Source organism: Hemiscyllium ocellatum, chromosome 6 (assembly GCF_020745735.1).
Source record: "Hemiscyllium ocellatum isolate sHemOce1 chromosome 6, sHemOce1.pat.X.cur, whole genome shotgun sequence".
NCBI classification, from domain to species: Eukaryota; Metazoa; Chordata; class Chondrichthyes; order Orectolobiformes; family Hemiscylliidae; genus Hemiscyllium; species Hemiscyllium ocellatum.
In genome coordinates, this window is record NC_083406.1 from 117,374,368 (window position 1) to 117,393,093 (window position 18,726).

An 18,726-nucleotide genomic window follows, 5' to 3' on the forward strand; every position below is an offset into this window, starting at 1 on the left:
GCTGGCAACGCATTCCATGCTCTCTCAACTCTCTGCGTAAAGAACCCGCCTCTGACATCCCCTCTATACTTTCCATCAAGCAGCTTAAAACTATGACCCCCTCGTGTTAACAATTTCTGCCCTGGGAAAAACTCTCTGGCTATCAACTCTATCTATGCCTCTCATTATCTTGTACACCTCAATTAGGCCCACTCTTCCTGTTTTTTCCAATGATAAAAGTCCGAGCTCAGTCAACCTCTCCTTATAAGATAAGCCCTCCAGTCCAGGCAGCATCCTGGTAAACCTCCTCTGAACCCTCTCCAAAGCATCCACATCTTTCCTATAATAGGGCGACCAGAACTGGACGCAGAATTCCAAGTGCGGTCTAACCGAAGTTTTATAGAGCTGCAACAAGATCTCACAGCTCTCAAACTCAATCCCCCTGTTAATGAAAGCCAAAACACCATTTGTTTTCTTAACAACCCTGTCCACTTGGGTAGCCATTTTAAGGGATCTATGTACCTGCACACCATGATCCCTCTGTTCCTCCACACTGCCAAGAATCCTGTCTTTAATCCTGTACTCAACTTTCAAGTTTAACCTTCCAAAATGCATCACTTCACATTTATCCAGGTTGAACTCCATCTGCCACCTTTCAGCCCATCTCTACATCCTGTCAATGTCACGCTGCAGCCTACAACAGCCCTCTATACTGTCAACGACACCTCGAACCTTTGTGTCATCGGCAAACTTGCTAACCCATCCTTCAATCTCCTCATCCAAGTCATTAATAAAAATTACTAACAGTAGAGGCCCAAGAACAGAGCCCTATGGAACACCACTCACCACTGACTTCCAGGCAGAATACTTTCCTTCCACTACCACTCGCTGTCTTCTATCGACTAGCCAATTCTGTATCCAGACAGCTAAATTTCCCTGTATCCCATTCCTCTTGATCTTCTGAATGAGCCTAACATGGGGAACCTTATCAAATGCCTTGCTGAAGTACTTATTTTGGTACGAAATGGCCCAAGTAGAGCAAACATCTCACTTGCACCTACTGTTTGTCTCTTAAGTATTTTGTAGGTTTCAATGAATTTTTCTTTGAAACTATGGAGAAAACAAAAATTTCTGGAAAAACTCAGCAGGTCTGACAGCATTTGTGAAAACAGAAGTAAAGGCAACATTTTGAGTCCAGTGTGTCATCATCTGAACTGAACAGTGTTGGTCAATGTGTTTTTATATTATTTTGATAGAGACAGAAGCCCAATGGAAAAGACAAAGGAAATATTATAATGTTGTGGGAATGTTTAAAGCTAAGAGATCTAAAATCAATGTAGATCAAGGTGTGAAAGGGGTCCCCTCCACTGAGAGCAAAATAGTCAAGACTGTTCTGAAGAACTGTCATACAGACTTGAAACGTTGACTATATTTCTCTCTCTGCAGTTGTTGCCAGACCTGGTGAGATTCTCCAGAATTCTGTGTTTGCTTCACTACTCTGGAAATGTGAGGGCGATTTAGGGAGGTGAGATACCAGAGGGACTAAAATACCACCTCTAGGTTTTTGAAGCTGTCTATCTGAATGTATTGATTCAAGATCATTCTTGTGTCCTTTTGTTGAAAAGAGTTTTTTTTAATGTTATGGCTATCTAAAGAGCAGGCATTTTATGGGGTTTCTGCTTCCACATTAGTTTCATTTCTTGATTAGATATTTGCACTGCATAATTTCTTAAGAAATTCCTCTAATTGCATTCTCTACAAATGTGTTGGTGTTTCTTTTGCAAGTGGGTGCTAGCCATCTTTTGAAAACTGGGTAAAGTGTTCAAGAAATGGGATAAATAGTGAGCAGGAGTAGCCCATTCAGCCGTCAAGCCTGCTCCACCATTCAATATGATCATGGCTGATCATCCAACTCAGTCCCCTGTTCCTGCTTTCTACCTCATTCCCTTTGATCCCTTTAGCCCGAAGAACTATATCTAACTCCTTCTTGAAAACATTCAATGTTTTATCCTCAACTGCTTTCTATGGTAACGAATTCCACAGGCTCCCCACTCTCTGGGTGAAGACATATCTCCTCATTTAAAGGGCACTTCATGTCAAAAGAATAACTGTAAGTGCAGTCACTGTTATGTCAGCAAACATAACAAACAAACTGTTGTTAACCAGTTCTTTTGATGTAAGTGAGCACACCTTCCCCCCTCCCCCCCCACCCCTTTGGTTGTCCGGTTCTTCAATCGTCTGCCTAATTTGTACTGAGTCGTACATATAGCTCCAGTGTTCCTGGGGCACAGCAGGGGAAAGGATAGCCAGGATTCCTGCTTCAACTCATTATTAAGTGATTTGTGCGAGGATTTGCACATGTGAACATTCCATTCACTTCTGCGCACTGAGTCTTTGAGAACGTAAGTGGAAGAGGGACCTGTCGGCATTTTTCAGTCTGAATTTCTGTTGCTGCTGGTTCCCTCGATTTTAATCGTGCTGTAAAGCTAACATTGCCACATTCCTGTCTGAAATAAGCATAGCAGGTAATCGCTGAGCCAGGCTGATTTATTGATCTGTTCATTCTTGATCTAATTAACTTCCTTTTTGACCTGAACCTCCTCGGTCATCTGTGTGTGTTTCTTTTTCAACACTTCATTGATCACTTTATCACTTTCTTTTTTACTCGTGTCCAGTGTGAATAAACCTTTCCATTTGAATTTGGTTTAGCCATATCGAAAGATTATCATTGAACGCAAATTATTCTTTTTTTTTATTGTAGTCCCTCTTTCTTGAAACTAATGAATCTTCTCACTCTCACTGAACTACTGCCAGGGCGATTCTATGATTCTAGTTGATCAGCAGCTAATTGATTATTCTCAACTTCTAAATTCTCAAATTGTGAGTAAGGTCGGGGTAGGACTGGTGTGGGAGATAGTTGAAGAAGAGATTTCTATCTGAATCACGTGTTGTCTTCAACATCCACACATTCTCACTTGATAGGAAATGGTGTCTAGAAATTGATCAATGGGATTGTGCTGTTCAAGAGACCCTGATTAAATTCCCTTCCATTAGCTGGTCCCAGTCAAAAGCCTAAGATTCTTCTGTTAAACATTTGCAGTAGATAAGTTATCTGAGCTATTTAGAAAGAGAAGGAGATCCAGTGTGAGAACCAACCACAAAGAGCTATCCAGTCTGGCAGATGGAGTACAATGTTAATAAATGTAAAGTCATCCATTTTGATAGGAATAACAGTGAACAGGACTATTACTTGAATGGTAAAAAGTTGCAGCATGCTGCTGTGCAGTGGGACCTGGGTGTCCTTGTTCACAAATCACAGAAGGTTGGTCTGTAGGTAGAAGAAGTAATTAAGAAGGCAAATGGAATGTTGTCCTTCATTGTGAAAGAACAAAGTACATTACAACGCAGGAACAGATCCTTTGGCCCTCCAAGCCTGTGCCAATCTATATCCTCGATCTAAACCTGTCACCTATTTTCTAAGGATCTGTATCCCTCTGCTCCCTGCCCATTCATGTATCTATCCAGATACATCTTAAATGACGCTATCGCTCCCGCCCCTACCACCTCCACTGGCAACACATTCCAGGCACCCACCACCCTCTGCGTAAAGAACTTTCCACGTATATCTCCCCTAAATTTTTCCCCTCTCACTTTGAACACAGGACCTGTAGGAATTTGAGTCCCCGATTCTGGGAAAAAGTTTCTTGCTATCCACCCTGTCTAAGCCCCTCATGATTTTGTAGGCCTCAGTCAGGTCCCCCCTCAACTGCCTTCTTTCCAACGAAAATAATCCTAATCTACTCAACCCGTCCTCATAGCTAGCACCCTCCATACTAAGCAACATCCTGGTGAACCTCCACTGCACCCTCTCCAAACCATCCATATCCTTTTTGGTAATGTGGCAACCAGAACTCTGCACAGTATGTGGCTAAACCAAAGTCTTATACAATTGTAACATGAACTGCCAACTCTTGTACTCGATACCCCGTCCGAGGAAGGAACGCATGCTGTATGCCTTCTTGACCACTACTGATCTGTGTTGCCACCTTTGGGGAACAATGGACCTGTACACCAAGATCTCTCTGTACATCAGTTTTCCCCAGGACTGGATGTATGTTTGCATGCTGGGCTGCAAGGTTCATTTCCAGACATTTCATCAGCCTACTAGGTAACGCCTCCAGTCAAAGCACTGCTGCTGATTCCTGCTTTCTATTTATATGTTTGGGTTTCTTTGGGTTAGTGATGTCATTCCCTGTTCTTTTTCTCGGGGGTGGTAGATGGGGTTTATTTGTTTGATGTGTTTGTTAGTAAAGTTCTGGTTAGAATGCCATGCTTCAAGGAATTCTCATGTGTCTCTCTGTTTGGCTTCTCCTAAGATGGATGTGTTGTCCCAGTCAAAGTGGTGTCCTTCCTTATTTGTATGTAATGATACTAGTGATAGAGGGTCATGTTGTTTCGTGGCTAGTCGATGTGCATGTATCCTGGTGGCTAGTTTTCTGCCTGTTTGTCCAATGTAGTGTTTGTTCCAGTTCTTGTATGGTTTTTTGGAAATGACATTAGTTTTGCTTGTCTGTATGGGGTCTTTCAAGTTGATTAGCAGCTGTGTAAATGTGTTGGTGGGTTTGTTGGCTACCATGATGCCAAGGGGTCGGAGTAGTCTGGCAGTCATTTCCGAGATGTCTTGATGTAGGAGAGAGTGGTGAGCATTTCTGGCAGTGTTTTGTCTGCTTGTTTGGGTTTGTTGCTGAGAAATCGGTGGACTGTACCCATTCTTTTTGAATACATGGTATAGGTAGTTCCTCTGTGCTGCAGTGTGTGTTGGCTCGTTGAAATAATGTTCTAATGCAGCTGCTTTTGTGGGTGTTGGGATGATTTGCTTCTGTAGTTCAATATTTGTCCGTATATGTTGTTTTCCTGTAGACGCTGGTTTCAAGTTCCCCATTGGTTGTTCGGTCTCCTGTGACAACTAGGAATGGCAGTTTGTTGTTGTTTTCCTCCTCTTTAGTGAATTTTATGTCAGTGAGGATATTATTGATGGTCTTGAAGGTTTTCTCTAATTTGTTTTGTTTAGTGAAGACAAAGGTGTCATCCAGTTAGCGGACCCAAAGTTTGGGTTGGATGATTGGCAGAGCTGTTTGTTTGAATCTTTGCATTACTGCCTCTGCCAAGAACCCTGATATCGGAGATTCAATAATACCCTTACTAGCATAAAATTCACTAAAGTGGATGCTTATTTAACAAAACTTCTTAAAAGCCGTTGAGGGAAAGTTGACTCTCTTGATGGTTGGGATACTGGCTGTGGTTATCTTATACGGCATGCATGGGTAGGCTGGACCTGGATCCATTGCAGAACAGGAGAATGAGGATGATCTTGTTGATGTTGCATAAGATTGTAAAGGAATTTTACATGTTGGATCCTGAAAAGATGCTTCCTGCTTTGGGAGAGACAAGAAGTAGGGGCATTATTTAAAAATAAAGTTTTCAATTTAAGACTCCCATGAGAACATTTTTCTGTCAAGGTTGTGAATCTTGGAATTCTGTTTCCCAAGGAGGCAGGATTATGGAATTTGTTTTAAGGTAGTAGAAGTGAGATCCTTGATCAATAGGGGAGATCCCGGGTATTGGGCTAGGCAGCAAAGCGGAATTGAGGCCACAATTACATCAGCCATGATGTTATTTAATGGCTGGGCAGACCTGAAGGACAGACTGACCTGTTCCTGCTCATAATTTGTCAAAGGCAATTAGATCCTGTAATCTATTGCCTTATTTGAAGTATTTTCTGGATATAATAGCCCAAAGGTATTTTAATGGTGGAATTTTATGACTCTTGAGGTGGCTTTGGGTGTAACCAGGTAAACACATAGTAGCTAGTCGGTAAGCAATCCATACATTCTTCTGTGGAGAGCTAGGACATGCGTTTGCGACGCTTCCTTGAAATAGGTGCAATCTCAGCACTTGGAAAAGAATGTATGAAAATCAAAGCAAAAACTTGGTGCTCTATGCTTCTGTCTGTATCACAAAAATTGCCGGAGGGAATGCCAATTACGTTGATTTCTGCACAGTAGCCAATGCAAAGGCCAGACATACTGTAGAATCAACGTGACTCTGTGAGCTGTTGTCTCCAGCAAAGGAGAATCTAAATGAAGGTACGTTGGGACTTCTGTTTTTAATGTCCTCAAATTTACAACCTTTAGTTGTTTGCCATTTATCCCACTTGGGACACCAAACTGTTCATCAAAAAATTGTACCTTCTCCTGTTATATTCATAAATTTATTATAACCATTATACCTCTGGGCACTCATATCTTTTCTTTGTTCTATTCCTGATGGTGCTGATTTGTGCTGAGGTACAAATGGCTTCAGGGGCTGTCATCCTCTGACTGAAGGAGCATTGAACTAGAAGCAACTGGAAGGGGATTGTCACTCTTGACTTATTGCACATAATTGGATCTTTGATTGACAGTTCAGTCAATCCAAATTAAATTACAATCTACCTCTTATTTGGTACAGCTTCAGAAATAGCTTGAGCTTCCTGCATTGAGGAGTGAGGGGAAAGAATAAGCCCGCAATTGTAAGTCAGAAATGAGCGAGAATGACCTGCTGGACAGAACAAAACCACTTCTTGGGCCCTTTTGCATAAACTCTCTTCCCAGTGCCTTACGAAAGACCAAGTTCTAACATGTGAATTGATTTGGCTGTGTTTTGTTGGAATCAAGGCTGCATTTTTTAAAAAAAACTTAATTCCTCTCATTATTGAGGTGGGGGTGAAGAAGCAAGTTGATGCAGGTACAAAATGAATTGCCCAATCTAGATACTACACAAATTCGCGACAGAGAGCAATTTACCTACATTTAATTTATGGAAAAGGCCACAACCTTGGCATAAAAAATATAATTATTTTTTGACAAAAATTACAATTAAGCTTCTTGCATGCTCATTTTGTGTTTTAGTTGGTTAATAAAAACTTATAATTTATCAATTCCATTTTGCTGTCTTCCTTCTGTCTGTCTTTCGCACTTTTCTGACGGTGTTGGTGGTTCATACTGAGTTAGACTTCGATGAGTAAGTGGTGTTCCTCCTTTAGTATCCTGGTCAACTGGAGACCTGATGTATACCCTTACAGGTCTTAGAATTTGTTGAATATATCATTTGTGCCCTTTGCTCAGTCTCATTCTTCTCTTGAATATGGTTGCTGTGATTTCTTACTAATTTGGGACACTGTTTTCAAAGTGCCCAATTATCAGGTACTTTTTAGCTGGTATTTTTCTGATTTGCCAACCTCATACTAACACATCTGTAGTTCACCATTTTCTTTCTTCCTCCTCTTTTAATTAAGAGTGTTACATTGACTACTTGCTAATTCACAGTACAATAATTGTTTGGGAATCTATAGAATGTTGTAAGATGACTGCCAATACTTCTGCTATTTCTACAGCCTCCTCTTTCAACAACATCCTAATGGTATGTGTCCTGTCAATCCCATGAATTTGTTCAGTGCTAGCTTTTTAAACTAATGCTGATTTTCTTTTCAGTTCCCCAATTTCGCTGATCCCTTGGATCGCTTTTTCTGGAAGATTTCTTGTATCTTCCTCCATGAAGACAAATACACTTATTTAACTTATCTGCTATTTTCCATTATTATTTTTTTCTCCCTGTACTGGGCTCATCTTTGTCTTTGCTACTTTTTTTTTCCTTTTTTCCATGTATATAGATACTTTTATAGTCTGTTTTTTATAATGATTTTTGCTAGTTGATATTCTCTGTTCTTCATTAGTTTTTTGGTTATCCTTTTGATTTCTAAAATGCTCCCAATTCTTGGGGTTTCTACCTTTTTGACAATTTTATAAGACTTTCTTTTGATCCGATACAATCTATAATTCCTCCCCTGAAGAAGGGTCATTGGACCTGAAATGTTAATTCTGCTTTCTCTCCACAGATGTTGCTAGATCCGATGAGTTTCTCCAGCAATTTCTGTTTGTGAGTCTTTAAATTCCTTTTCGTAACCACTGTTGATTCAATTTTCCTGTTTGGGTTTTCTGTCTTAATGTATTAACCATTTTTTAATTGACGAAATACTGTCCCATTACCTGTCTACTACCGTAAACTTTCAATACACCATCCCAATGGGTGGCACGCTGACTCAATGGTTAGAACTGCTGCCTCACAATGCTAGGATCCAAGTTCAATTCCACCCTCTGACGACTGTGCAAACTCCACACAGACATTCTCCCTGTGTCTGCATGGGTTTCCTCCCACAGTCCAGGATGCACAGGTTTGAGGGTTTGTCATGCCCACAGTGTCCAGGGTTGTGCAGGCTAGGTGGTTAGCCATGGGGAAATGCAGGGTTACAGGGATAGGCTGGTCTGGGGAGGATGCTCTTTGGAAGGGCGGTGTAATCCTGCTTCGACACTGTAGGGATTCTATGATGTACCAGACTTTTGTTTGTTCTCCATACCTTCATTAAATGTCAAGAATTCGTGCCATTCTTTTGCTCCTCTTCCCATAAACTTGAAAATTGTTTAAACAGAAACAGACACATAAATGTAAAGTTGCAATGGTCATACTGGACCATGGGGTTGCTATTTCTTTAGAGGAAGACAACTGGTGGTGGTATAACCTGAGGATCACAGTGTCTTAGGTGAGGGGAGAGAGTGAAAAGGAGGGTCCTTCAGGGTAAACTCAGTTGGTGTAGAGATTGACCCCACACTGGTGTCATTCTGTATTGCAAACCAGCTGTCCAGCCAACTGAGCTAACTGACCCTCTTTCTGCCTGAATCAAATCCACCTCAACCATAATTCCGTGTGGTGCACATCAGGCCTGAACCACTTTTATGAGCTTTCTTTTTTTCGCATCATTTGTTACTTTTGCAAATCACTTTAATGTGTGCTTTCCCATTCTTCATTCAAGCAGGAGCAGTTATTTCCCTATCTATCTATCCACTTCTTATATTTTAAAAACTTCTAGCTGATCTCTTCTTTAGCTGCCTTTTCTCCAATCTCTCCTCATATCCGTTCTTGCAATTCTCTTACGTTGTTTGTATTCATTTAGATGTACCCAGTTTTATGTACATTCAATTCCCCCATAATTACCCTTGTTATATGTAGTTATAATCTCTCGGTTTAGTACCGTGCCTCTCCCTATCACTGCTGTTTGGCAACCTGTAAATAATTCCTGCAAAATTTTTTGCTGATTCTTCGCTTCACCCAAACTCATTCTATGTCCTGTTCCCATTTCCTGTTGTCTGCACGACCATTGCCTCCTTTCTTCATTTTTGCCTGCCCTTTCTAAGTGCAGAATATCTTTTAATATTCAGTTCCCACCATTGGTCCTCCTGCAGCCCTGTCTCAAAGCTATTACTCCAGGTCCATTTGACTTCAAATTTTGCTCTTGGTTGATCTTGATAGAATCTAAATGGCTGAAGTCATTGCTGCTAATGATGGAATGGGCAAATGAGGGATGAGCAAGAGGTGGGAGTTGGAGGAACGCGGGGTCCTTAGAGGGCTCAGAGAGGTTGCAGAGGAGACCAAGCCACTGATTTCACCATGAGGGGTCAGAATTTTAAAATTGAGGCATTATTGCAATGAGAGGCAATGTAGTTGAATTAACACAAAGGCATTGGTAAAACAATGATGTTCAGGTGTTGGTGTTGGACTTGGGTGGACAAAGTCAGAAGTCACATGATGCCAGGTTATTCTTGAAATCACAAGCTTTCGGAGCGCAGTGCACTCTCTGCATCTGATGAAGAGCTGTGCTCCGAAAGCATGTGTGATTTCTTACTTTGGTCAAGCAAGACTTGGTCTGAGGTGGAAGACAAACAGCAGAATTTGATTAAAGTCTTTGGGAAGATGGAGAACGTGGCAGCTTTAGAAATAATGATCTTAATGAGTCCACCTCATTGGAACATTGTGTCATTTAAACCTTTTGAGAGTCATTGCTTACTTTATCCACAAATCCCAATCTCTGCTGATTTACATGATGTGTGAAGAATGTCTTTGTTAACTTACTCTGACAATACTCATGCCTCCACATCAGAAGGTCAGTGGCCCAAACTTCACAGATTTTAAACCGTTAGACATCCCAGCATTGGTGTGTTTTGAGGGAGGACTTGAAACCCTTCAGGTGAATGCAAAAGATTCCACAACAACTGCTGACAAATAAGGAAACAGTTTGGGGTATCCCAGTTAGTCACGAGCTAATGAGCCTATCTGATTTTTCAAGAATAGTGTCTGCACTTGGAACGTTGACTATTGTTTGTGCAGATTTTTATAAAAGCCTGAAGATGGGACCAGATGCTGTAGAAGTTTAAATTCTTTTGTTGTTTTCTTATCTTCCCCCAACCTTGCAAGGCCAGGAGAGGACAGATGGATTTTTAGGTTAACTTGGACCCCTGTTTACTATTCTCCTTATATCAATGGTTGTTGGTAAAGAAAGAATGTGCTTGCAGTTATGTACTGCCTGGCATGAATTCAGGATGTCCAAAAATACGTCGCAGTAAATGAAGCACTCCTTGAAGTGTATTCTTTGTTGCAATGTAGGAAATCGTTCTGTCCATCCCTTCATAAAGGTCCCAGGGAAGTTGATCTGCTTTTAGTAATTTTGTTTGAGAGATAATGATTATCAATGACACTTGCACGGTGGTTTAGTGGTTAGCACTGCTGCCTCACTGCGCCAGAGACCCGGGTTCAATTCCCGCCTCGGGCAGCTGTCTGTGTGGAGTTTGCACATTTTTCCCGTGTCTGCCTGGGTTTCCTCCGTGTGCTCCGGTTTCCTCCCACAGTCCAAAGATGTGCAGGTTAGGTAAATTGGCCATGCTAAATTGCCCATAGTGTTAGGTGCATTAGTCAGGAGTGAATGTAGGGGAATGGGTCTGGGTGGGTTGCGCTTCGGCGGGTCGGTGTGGACTTGTTGGGCCGAAGGGCCTGTTTCCACTCTGTAGGGAATCTAATCTAATCTAATCAAAATAGTCTTGATGCGCCGAAAGGCCTCCTTCTATGTTACAAATGACACTGCCGTCAGTTCTGATATAACATGAGTACTGTTCTCATGCAACATAGTATTATAACAAAATTGAGCAATAGCCATGCCATTTAAACTCATGGGGTCGGACTCGCGTTATAGCCAATACAGGTAAGGAAAGTTCACGTTTTACAAATAATGGTCTAAATTCTTCAATCTTGTTAAAGCTATTTTGTATTGAAGAATCATGCATTAGAGCAGAACCGACTCTATAGTGCATTAGGATCTTTCTTATCCACCTGAAAGGGAAGATGTTGTCGTCGTACGTAATTGTGTATGGGAAAGCTGCTGCATGAAGAAGTCATACATAAAATACGAACCTGTCTGTCAAGTGTTTAGTGAGCTTATTCAGCCCTGAATGTTTTTAATTTTCTTGAACTTTTGGAAGTGCTTGAGATTGGGGGAAGTTCTTCAGTTTAAAATTGCATTTTGGTGGATGTCCTTTGGTTGTGTAAGCTGGGCTTGTTTCACATTCATATCTCTGTTCAGGAAAAGCCACGTCACTCTGTGTAAACATTACAGCCCAATGCAGCACGGACTTTGGCATCTTCATTGAAGTGAGGGGTTGCTCAAAGTTTATTTCTTCAAATAACTGCCTTAAACTATTTTTTTTAAAAAGTACTTTGACATTAAATATGATTTTAAAATTTTTAAAGTTTGACAAGTAGTATTGAAAGTTAGGATTGGAAATCTTCCATCATTCAGTGAAGTGTTTGTCCTGCACAGGTTTGAACTTCTGCGATGACTCTTATTAGATTAGATTAGATTAGACTTCCAGCGTGGAAACAGGCCCTTCGGCCCAACAAGTCCACACCGACCCGCCGAAGCGCAACCCACCCATACCCCTACATTTACCCCTACCTAACACTACGGGCAATTTAGCATGGCCAATTCACCTGACCCGCACATCTTTGTGACTGTGGGAGGAAACCGGAGCACCCGGAGGAAACCCACGCAGACACGGGGAGAACGTGCAAACTCCACACAGTCAGTCGCCTGAGTCGGGAATTGAACCCGGGTCTCAGGCGCTGTGAGGCAGCAGTGCTAACCACTGTGCCACTGTGCCGCCATGCTTTATGTGAAAGCAGGGTTTGATCTTGGAGTATGAGTAATTGCTGATGGGAAAAGAACAACTGAACTTGTTTTGCCTTTTATTCATAGAATTGTCAGCAATGATCTCATGCTTGTGTCAGAGCCTGTTGGAGTTCTTGTCCCATGTTATTCCCCTTTTCTCAAATTACATTCTACATGATGTGGAGGTGCCGGTTTTGGACTGGGGTGGGCAAAGTCAGAAGTCACACACCATAGGGTTATGGTCCAACAGGTTTATTTGAAATCCCAAGTTTTCGGCGCACTGCTCCTTTGTCAGGTTGTTGTGTGACTTCTAACTTGTCTGACTCTGTGTTAGCTTGTTGCACTTCACTTTGATTTTCTTTCCAATTTTCCTCATCTTTCCTCAAAGATTGAGGATGTTTCAGTGGGAATAGCAGAGGTTGCCATCACCACTTTGCCGAGTGGCCGTTTAGTTTATGAAAACAAATGCCAGCAGATTATTTTCAATGAGGTGCAAGGTAAACCAACATTGCAGTAGGGCCATGAATAGTCCTTTCTTCGCTTCAATGGAAAAAAAAATCCAGTAGAATTAGCTGCTGACATTTGTCTATCTTAAACATTATATACACAAATGCAAGTTGCTCCTGGGTCATGAGCAGGAACATCATTGGCTGGCTAGTAGAATCTGAGACTGTTACAATGGGCACTGTTTAAAAAGGGAAGTTGGTGGTAATTGAGTGTAGGCAAGAATGCATAATTGGGACTATAATAAAGTAACCATAGTTTTACAGGGTGATGGGAAAACTTAAGGGGCTGAATGGTCTACTCCTCCTAATTCACAAGTTAGTATCTACGTAATTCCTCACTTTTAAAAATGTCATCCTGGTTTTCAAATTTCTCTATGCCCTTATCCAAACCTCGCTAACATTCTCCAGCCTGTACAGTCCCCAGTGAATTGGCCTTATTCATACTTCTGAATTTTACTCACTCCATCGTTGATAGCTATACCTTCATTTTTCTAAGCACCGAGCTCCAGAACTTCCTCCCTAAAGCTCAGCAGTATTGTAGCTCATTGTTATGATGCTCCATAAACCCCAGTTCTTTGATTAAGCTTTTTGCTGCCCTGATGTTTCCATGTGAAACTCTTAAATTTTTGTTTGTCCTGTGGATGTCATAAGATATTGCATTCAAAGGACTAAAAATATGAATACAAATTATTGTGCTGTTTCCATGCCTTAGATCTTGCTAAGCTTGGTTAGCTTAGCACCCACAGCACTATTCCCTCGAGGAGCTGGGAGCTGTTGGCTGGTCTCCTGATAAATATTTGTCCCTCAGCCAACATCATCTTTAAGAAAAAAGACACATTTGGTCATTGTCACATATATGTTTTTAAAATGTTTCTGGCAAATGAATTGCTGCAGTTCTGTTGTTACATCATTAACTGCATGACTACATTTAAAATTACTTAAATGGCTGTAAAGTTCTTTTGAGAATTCCTGAGGTCATAACACCAGTGAGTCATTCAACACAGAAACAGACCCTTCGGTCCAACAAGTCCATGTGGGACATAATCTGAAATTAAACTAGCCCCACCTGCCTGCTCCTGGCCCATATCCCTCCAAACCTTTCCTATTCATGTACTTATCCAAGTTCCTTTTGAACGTTGTAATTGTCCTGATAGGTACTGTATGAATACAACTTCCTTGTGTCCTGACTTTAAGTTTCAACCCTATATCTCGCAGACCCTCCACCTGGCTTTCCTTCATTGAAGCACTCCTTAAAAACATACTTCTTTACTGAAGCCCCGCCTATTCCTCTGATCTAGTTCTCTAACTCCTTACATAGCTCAGTGACATACTTTGTTTTATACTCCCGCTGTAAAATGCCCATGAATGTTCCATTACATTAAAGATTCTTTTTTGGTTTTTGTTACCTGCCCTTGCCATTCCCTGGGACAATTGATTCCTGTAAGTTGCCTAGGTTCTTTTAACCCCTTTTTTACAGTGAAAAAAGTGTCTTTGCTTTTGGACTGCACACCAGCTATTGCCAAGGCAGCAGTTATAAAATAGTTGGCCTACCCCATTAAAATGTGATGAGTTGGTGTTCCAATGCATCGTACCACCCTACCCTTTTCAAATGGCCCATCTTTTCCCCAAGATGAAAAGTATTTCTCGAATTTAGGTGTTAAAAGGGGATTGCCTTCTTTCTCGAAGAAGATGGTTTGCAATTATCTTTTTGTAATGATTAGTGTGATTGTTGTGCAGTTCAGTTAGGCCCTGAGCTATAATAAAATGCCAGATGGGTCATCTCCACACACAATATACCCAAGGGATTGGGTTAAATTTACTGCAACGAGCGGGGCTCTTCAGAGCTCCCAGTAATGTGGAGAAAAATTGATGGTTTTATTCTAAGATTGATTGAGTTGAGTTAACTGTGTGCATGAGGGCTAAAAGAAATTCCGAGAACCTGGAATCGGGAGAGTAAGGAAAGCCAGGATTCCCATCCTATTCGCTACCCAGTACCTGATTTATTGACGGGTGGGCAGAGCAACCAGGAAAATAACCGGATTAGGTGAATTGGATTAATTGAGTGAGTGATGGGATGTTCAGGGATTGTAGATGAGAGCGAGGAATAATGAGCCTGGGAATTAAAGGAAGTGAGAGAGAGCAAGTTAAAGGATGGTAGGGAACAGCAAGATGCTGTGTCGTGAGCTATTTCAGTACAAAGGTTTAAATTTCAAAGGTAGCCTGCTTAGGAGTTACCTGAAGCTTCAGTTCAGCTTCAAGGATTGTGTGTTGTATCATACATTATAAATATGCTGTTAAATAATATGCTTTCCCTTGATCCACATTATTAACCAGCAATTAGATTAGAACAAAGCCAATCCCGGCTTGCTCAGAGCATGACTCTGTTAAATAGGAGTCAGGCGAGATGTCTGCATTGGTCTCTCTCTCTCTCTCTCTCTTTCTCTTTCCGCAACCAATCTGAGTCACTCAGAATATGACATCATGTCTGGGAGGTCCCAGGCACTGTGTGCAGTTACTTATGTTATACACCAGTATCAGATAATTGTGGCACGAGAGGGAAAGAGAAGAGCAGCTTAGAGAAACAGTCCTTAAAATTTAGATGAGGTCTCTTACCTTTCAGAAGGAGCGTGTGTGTGTTTGTGGGGAGGTTGTGGAATAGGTGAACAGTTACGCAGCAGTGTGAAGATTCAGCCTTTGTTGAGGTAAGGCTCATGTTCTGAGGCAGTACTGTGTGAGTGTTTGTATTGTCTGATCTAGCTGTCAGTGCTAAGCTACCGTTGGGGGCTGGGGTAGGAGCAATGATGTATGTTGCTGTGATTAATAAGCAATTGCTTCATGTGACAAATGAGGAAAGGGTGCTGGTCATGCAGGTGATCACTGTCTGGGCGAGAGGACGATCTTCATTTGTACTATGCGATGTTGAATCTCAGTGCCTGACTTAGGTGGCCTAGCACTGAAGGTCTAGTAGAAAGATTCCCATTGATCATAAATAATATGTAGATGTGTTTATTGTTATGCTTTTACCAGGAACTGGAGTAATGTGTATGCTGCTTAACAATGTAATAAAATTGTTAGTGTCTCATACAGAATTGCTTTGTCAAACTCTGCTCCTGAACTTCGGTGATTTTTAGCATGAGGGAATTTGAATTGATTTCCTGATCCTGAACTTGATTGAGGAGTTCAGCACACAAAGTTCTGTAATTTACTCTCTCGCCGTAGGCCACACTTCAAGGAATGCAGCTGCTTATTTTTGGCCTCTTGCAAATGCAGTGCAAAGGAATAATTAGAAGGAATATTTGGGTGTTTTCACATTTACGTCTGTCTGTTTCTGTTTATGTGGTTCATGTTTTGAAATATGTTTATTTTAAACAGTTAAATTCATTTTCTACAGTTTGCTCTATAATGATTTGCTGAAGCTATTATAATGAAAATGCTAACACTGTATCACAATAATTAGTATTGCAGGTTGAAACATGTTTTGCTTGTGAATACTTCTCCATTTGCCTGTCCCGCCTCTCCCGTTTTTCTCTCTCTCTCTCTCTCTCTCCTCTCTGCATATTCCACGTCTATTTCCTTTTTTTCCCCTTTTTTCACTTCCTCTTTGTCACCTTTTGCTCCTTTTTGTTCCCCTTTAGTTTTCCTGCCCCTTTTCTCTCCCTCTCACTTTGCTTCTCACCTCACTTTCCTTCCCCTTATCTCCCTCTCTTTTCTCTTCCCTATTCTCCTCCTCCTTTCACTCTTCTCTTCCCCTCCACATCCCATCTCCTGGATCTGTACTTGTTTCCCACAATCTGAATAAAAACAAGTGCATATCCACAAGATGTGTATGTGCAGACACAAATCCTTATGAACCCGCTTTAATATAATGTTTTATCAAGCCAAATTGTTTGTGTTAATTCTTAACATCAGGCTGTGTATGCAGCTATCTTTCTATTCAGATACTGGTTGGAAACTGGATTGGCTTGTTTTGTGGAGTGTTTGCATTTTCTCGGAGAAGGACTTTAGACAAATATTTCTCCATATGCTGGTCTATTGTGTTAATTCATTGCCTGTGTGAGGTATTGTGCAAAGTTGTATCTTTTGTAATGTCTATGAAACAATGAAAATATTTGCATTTATATAGCAGCTTTCATGTTCAGAAGGTGTCCACAAACAGTCTACAGCCAATCCTGTAATGGTTTTGTCAGGAGGTTTAGATATTTTTAATCAACCGCTCCAGCCAGGCTAGGGCACACCTCTAGAGTAGGTGGGAGTTGCAAGTGAGGATTCCTGGTCCAGAGATCGGGACACTGCCAATGTCCTACGCGAGCTGTCAGCCAATCTGTACTTTAGAAACTTTTATCAAGAAAACCTGGCACAGATTGTATGTTTCTTACAATGGTATTGTCATTGGACTAATAATCCAGTCACCCAGACGAATGCTCGGGGGACGTTGGTTGAAATCCCACTATAGCAGATGGTGAATTCAATAAATAAATCTGGAATTAAAAGCTTAGTGTTGTTGTTTTGTCATTAAAAATACCATCTGGCTCACAAATGTCTTTTTAGGAAAGAAAAATCTGACATCCTCACCTGGTCTGCACTGTCTGAGTCCAGACCCACCCAGAATTCTCCTTAAATGCTCTTTGAAATAGCCAGGCAAGCCATTCAATTCTATTCCATTGGTACTGAGTCTTCCAAAAAGAATAAAGCTGGTGACCACCCAGGAATGACCAAGACATCAGAAGCACCAAAGGCACAAGGCCCTGTTGACCTGCTGTGTCCCCCTTACTAATATCTGGGTCCTTGTGTCACAATTGGTAGAGTTGTCCCACCGATAAGTCAAGAAACAATTTGACATTTGTCAGGTCTGACTCTGAGAATGGCGATCTCCTATGTGCCACCATCACCATCCATGGATGTGCCTGGAAATGGGGCCCCAGTCAGGAAAGAATTGTTATTGGAATCTTCATTATCTCCAGAATCCATGAAAGCTTAAGACATCTGTCCAAGTACAGCCAAGGAAACTACCAGCTGATTTACTATTTAACACCACTTCCAAGCTGATGAATGAGTTTTTCTCCAGGGTGAAACATCACTTGGAAGTATGCACTCAGGGCGGCAAGGGCACAGGGCTGTTGGTTGGAGAATTCAACATCCACCATGACAAGTGTTTCAGGAGTACCATTACTGACCACGCTTGTGAAGTCTGAAAGGCCTGAGCTGCTCAATGGGGCCCATGGCCAGTAGTGAGGGAGCTAACAAAAGGGAAAAATATACTTGACCTCATCCTCCCCAATCTCCCCGGAGCAAATGTAACTGTCTGTGCCTGTTGGTAGGAGTGATCATTGCACAGTGGTTGTGGAGATGAAATCACACCTTCACATTGAGAATTACTGCTGAAGTGTTGCACTACCTCCATGCTAAGTAGATAGATTTCGACAGTCCTAGCATCTTGACTGGGCATCTGTGTGATGTTGCGAGCATCATCAGCAGAAATGTATTGAGCCACCTTTTTAAGTTCATGGGAAAATGAATGCTGAAATGCTGACCCAAGTCCTGTGAGTGCATTTTTAAAAAGTGACCTCTTGGCAGATCTACCACTTCCACCAATTCGATGGAGACTGCAGGAAGGCACATCAAGGGCAGCAGTAGGCATACCTAACAAGAAGTGTCAACCTCGTGAGGCTACGACACAGGACTGTATGTGTGTCACTTAGCTCAGTTGGTTGGACAGCTGGTTTGTGAAGCCAACAGTATGGATACAATTCCTGTACTGGCTGAGGTCACAATGAAGGTCCTGCCTTCTTGACCTCCCACCTGAGCTGAGGGGTGGTGTCATGTAGGTTAACCTCATCTCTAAGGAGCGAGCAGCCTATGGCCCTTTAGGACTATGGTGACAACTTATTCACATTCCAAACCACAAAAGCAGCATGCGTTACGTGATCCCACAATAAACTGATCACATTTAAGCTCTGCAGTTCTGTCCAGGTGTAAAAAAAGTTTGATAATTAAAGAACTCACTGGGGGAAGAGATTGCACAGATCTTTCTATCTTCAGTGATGTTTCAGTCCTCAGCATTTCCATGCAAAGCCAAGGTGGAAGTACTTGCAAGCTTCTTGGGGCCAGAAGGCTGAGTTTAAGAATCATCATGGCCTCCTCCTCAGGTGC

General features: G+C 41.6%; 1 protein-coding gene across 3 annotated transcripts in view; it reads left to right on the forward strand.

The window, feature by feature from the left end:
• The window catches only part of pak1 (p21 protein (Cdc42/Rac)-activated kinase 1), a 228,122-nt gene that overhangs the window by 71,762 nt on the left and 137,634 nt on the right, over positions 1 to 18,726 (forward strand). Inside the window, exon 1 of one of the 3 annotated variants that reach the window (XM_060826297.1) lies at positions 15,088 to 15,278. The exons of 1 other annotated variant lie outside the window; for it this stretch is intronic. The gene's annotated coding sequence lies outside the window, so the exon portion shown is untranslated. Of the gene's footprint in view, positions 1 to 15,087; positions 15,279 to 15,439; positions 15,536 to 18,726 lie in introns of those variants that run through there. One more of the 3 variants, XM_060826299.1, reaches the window with a different exon arrangement.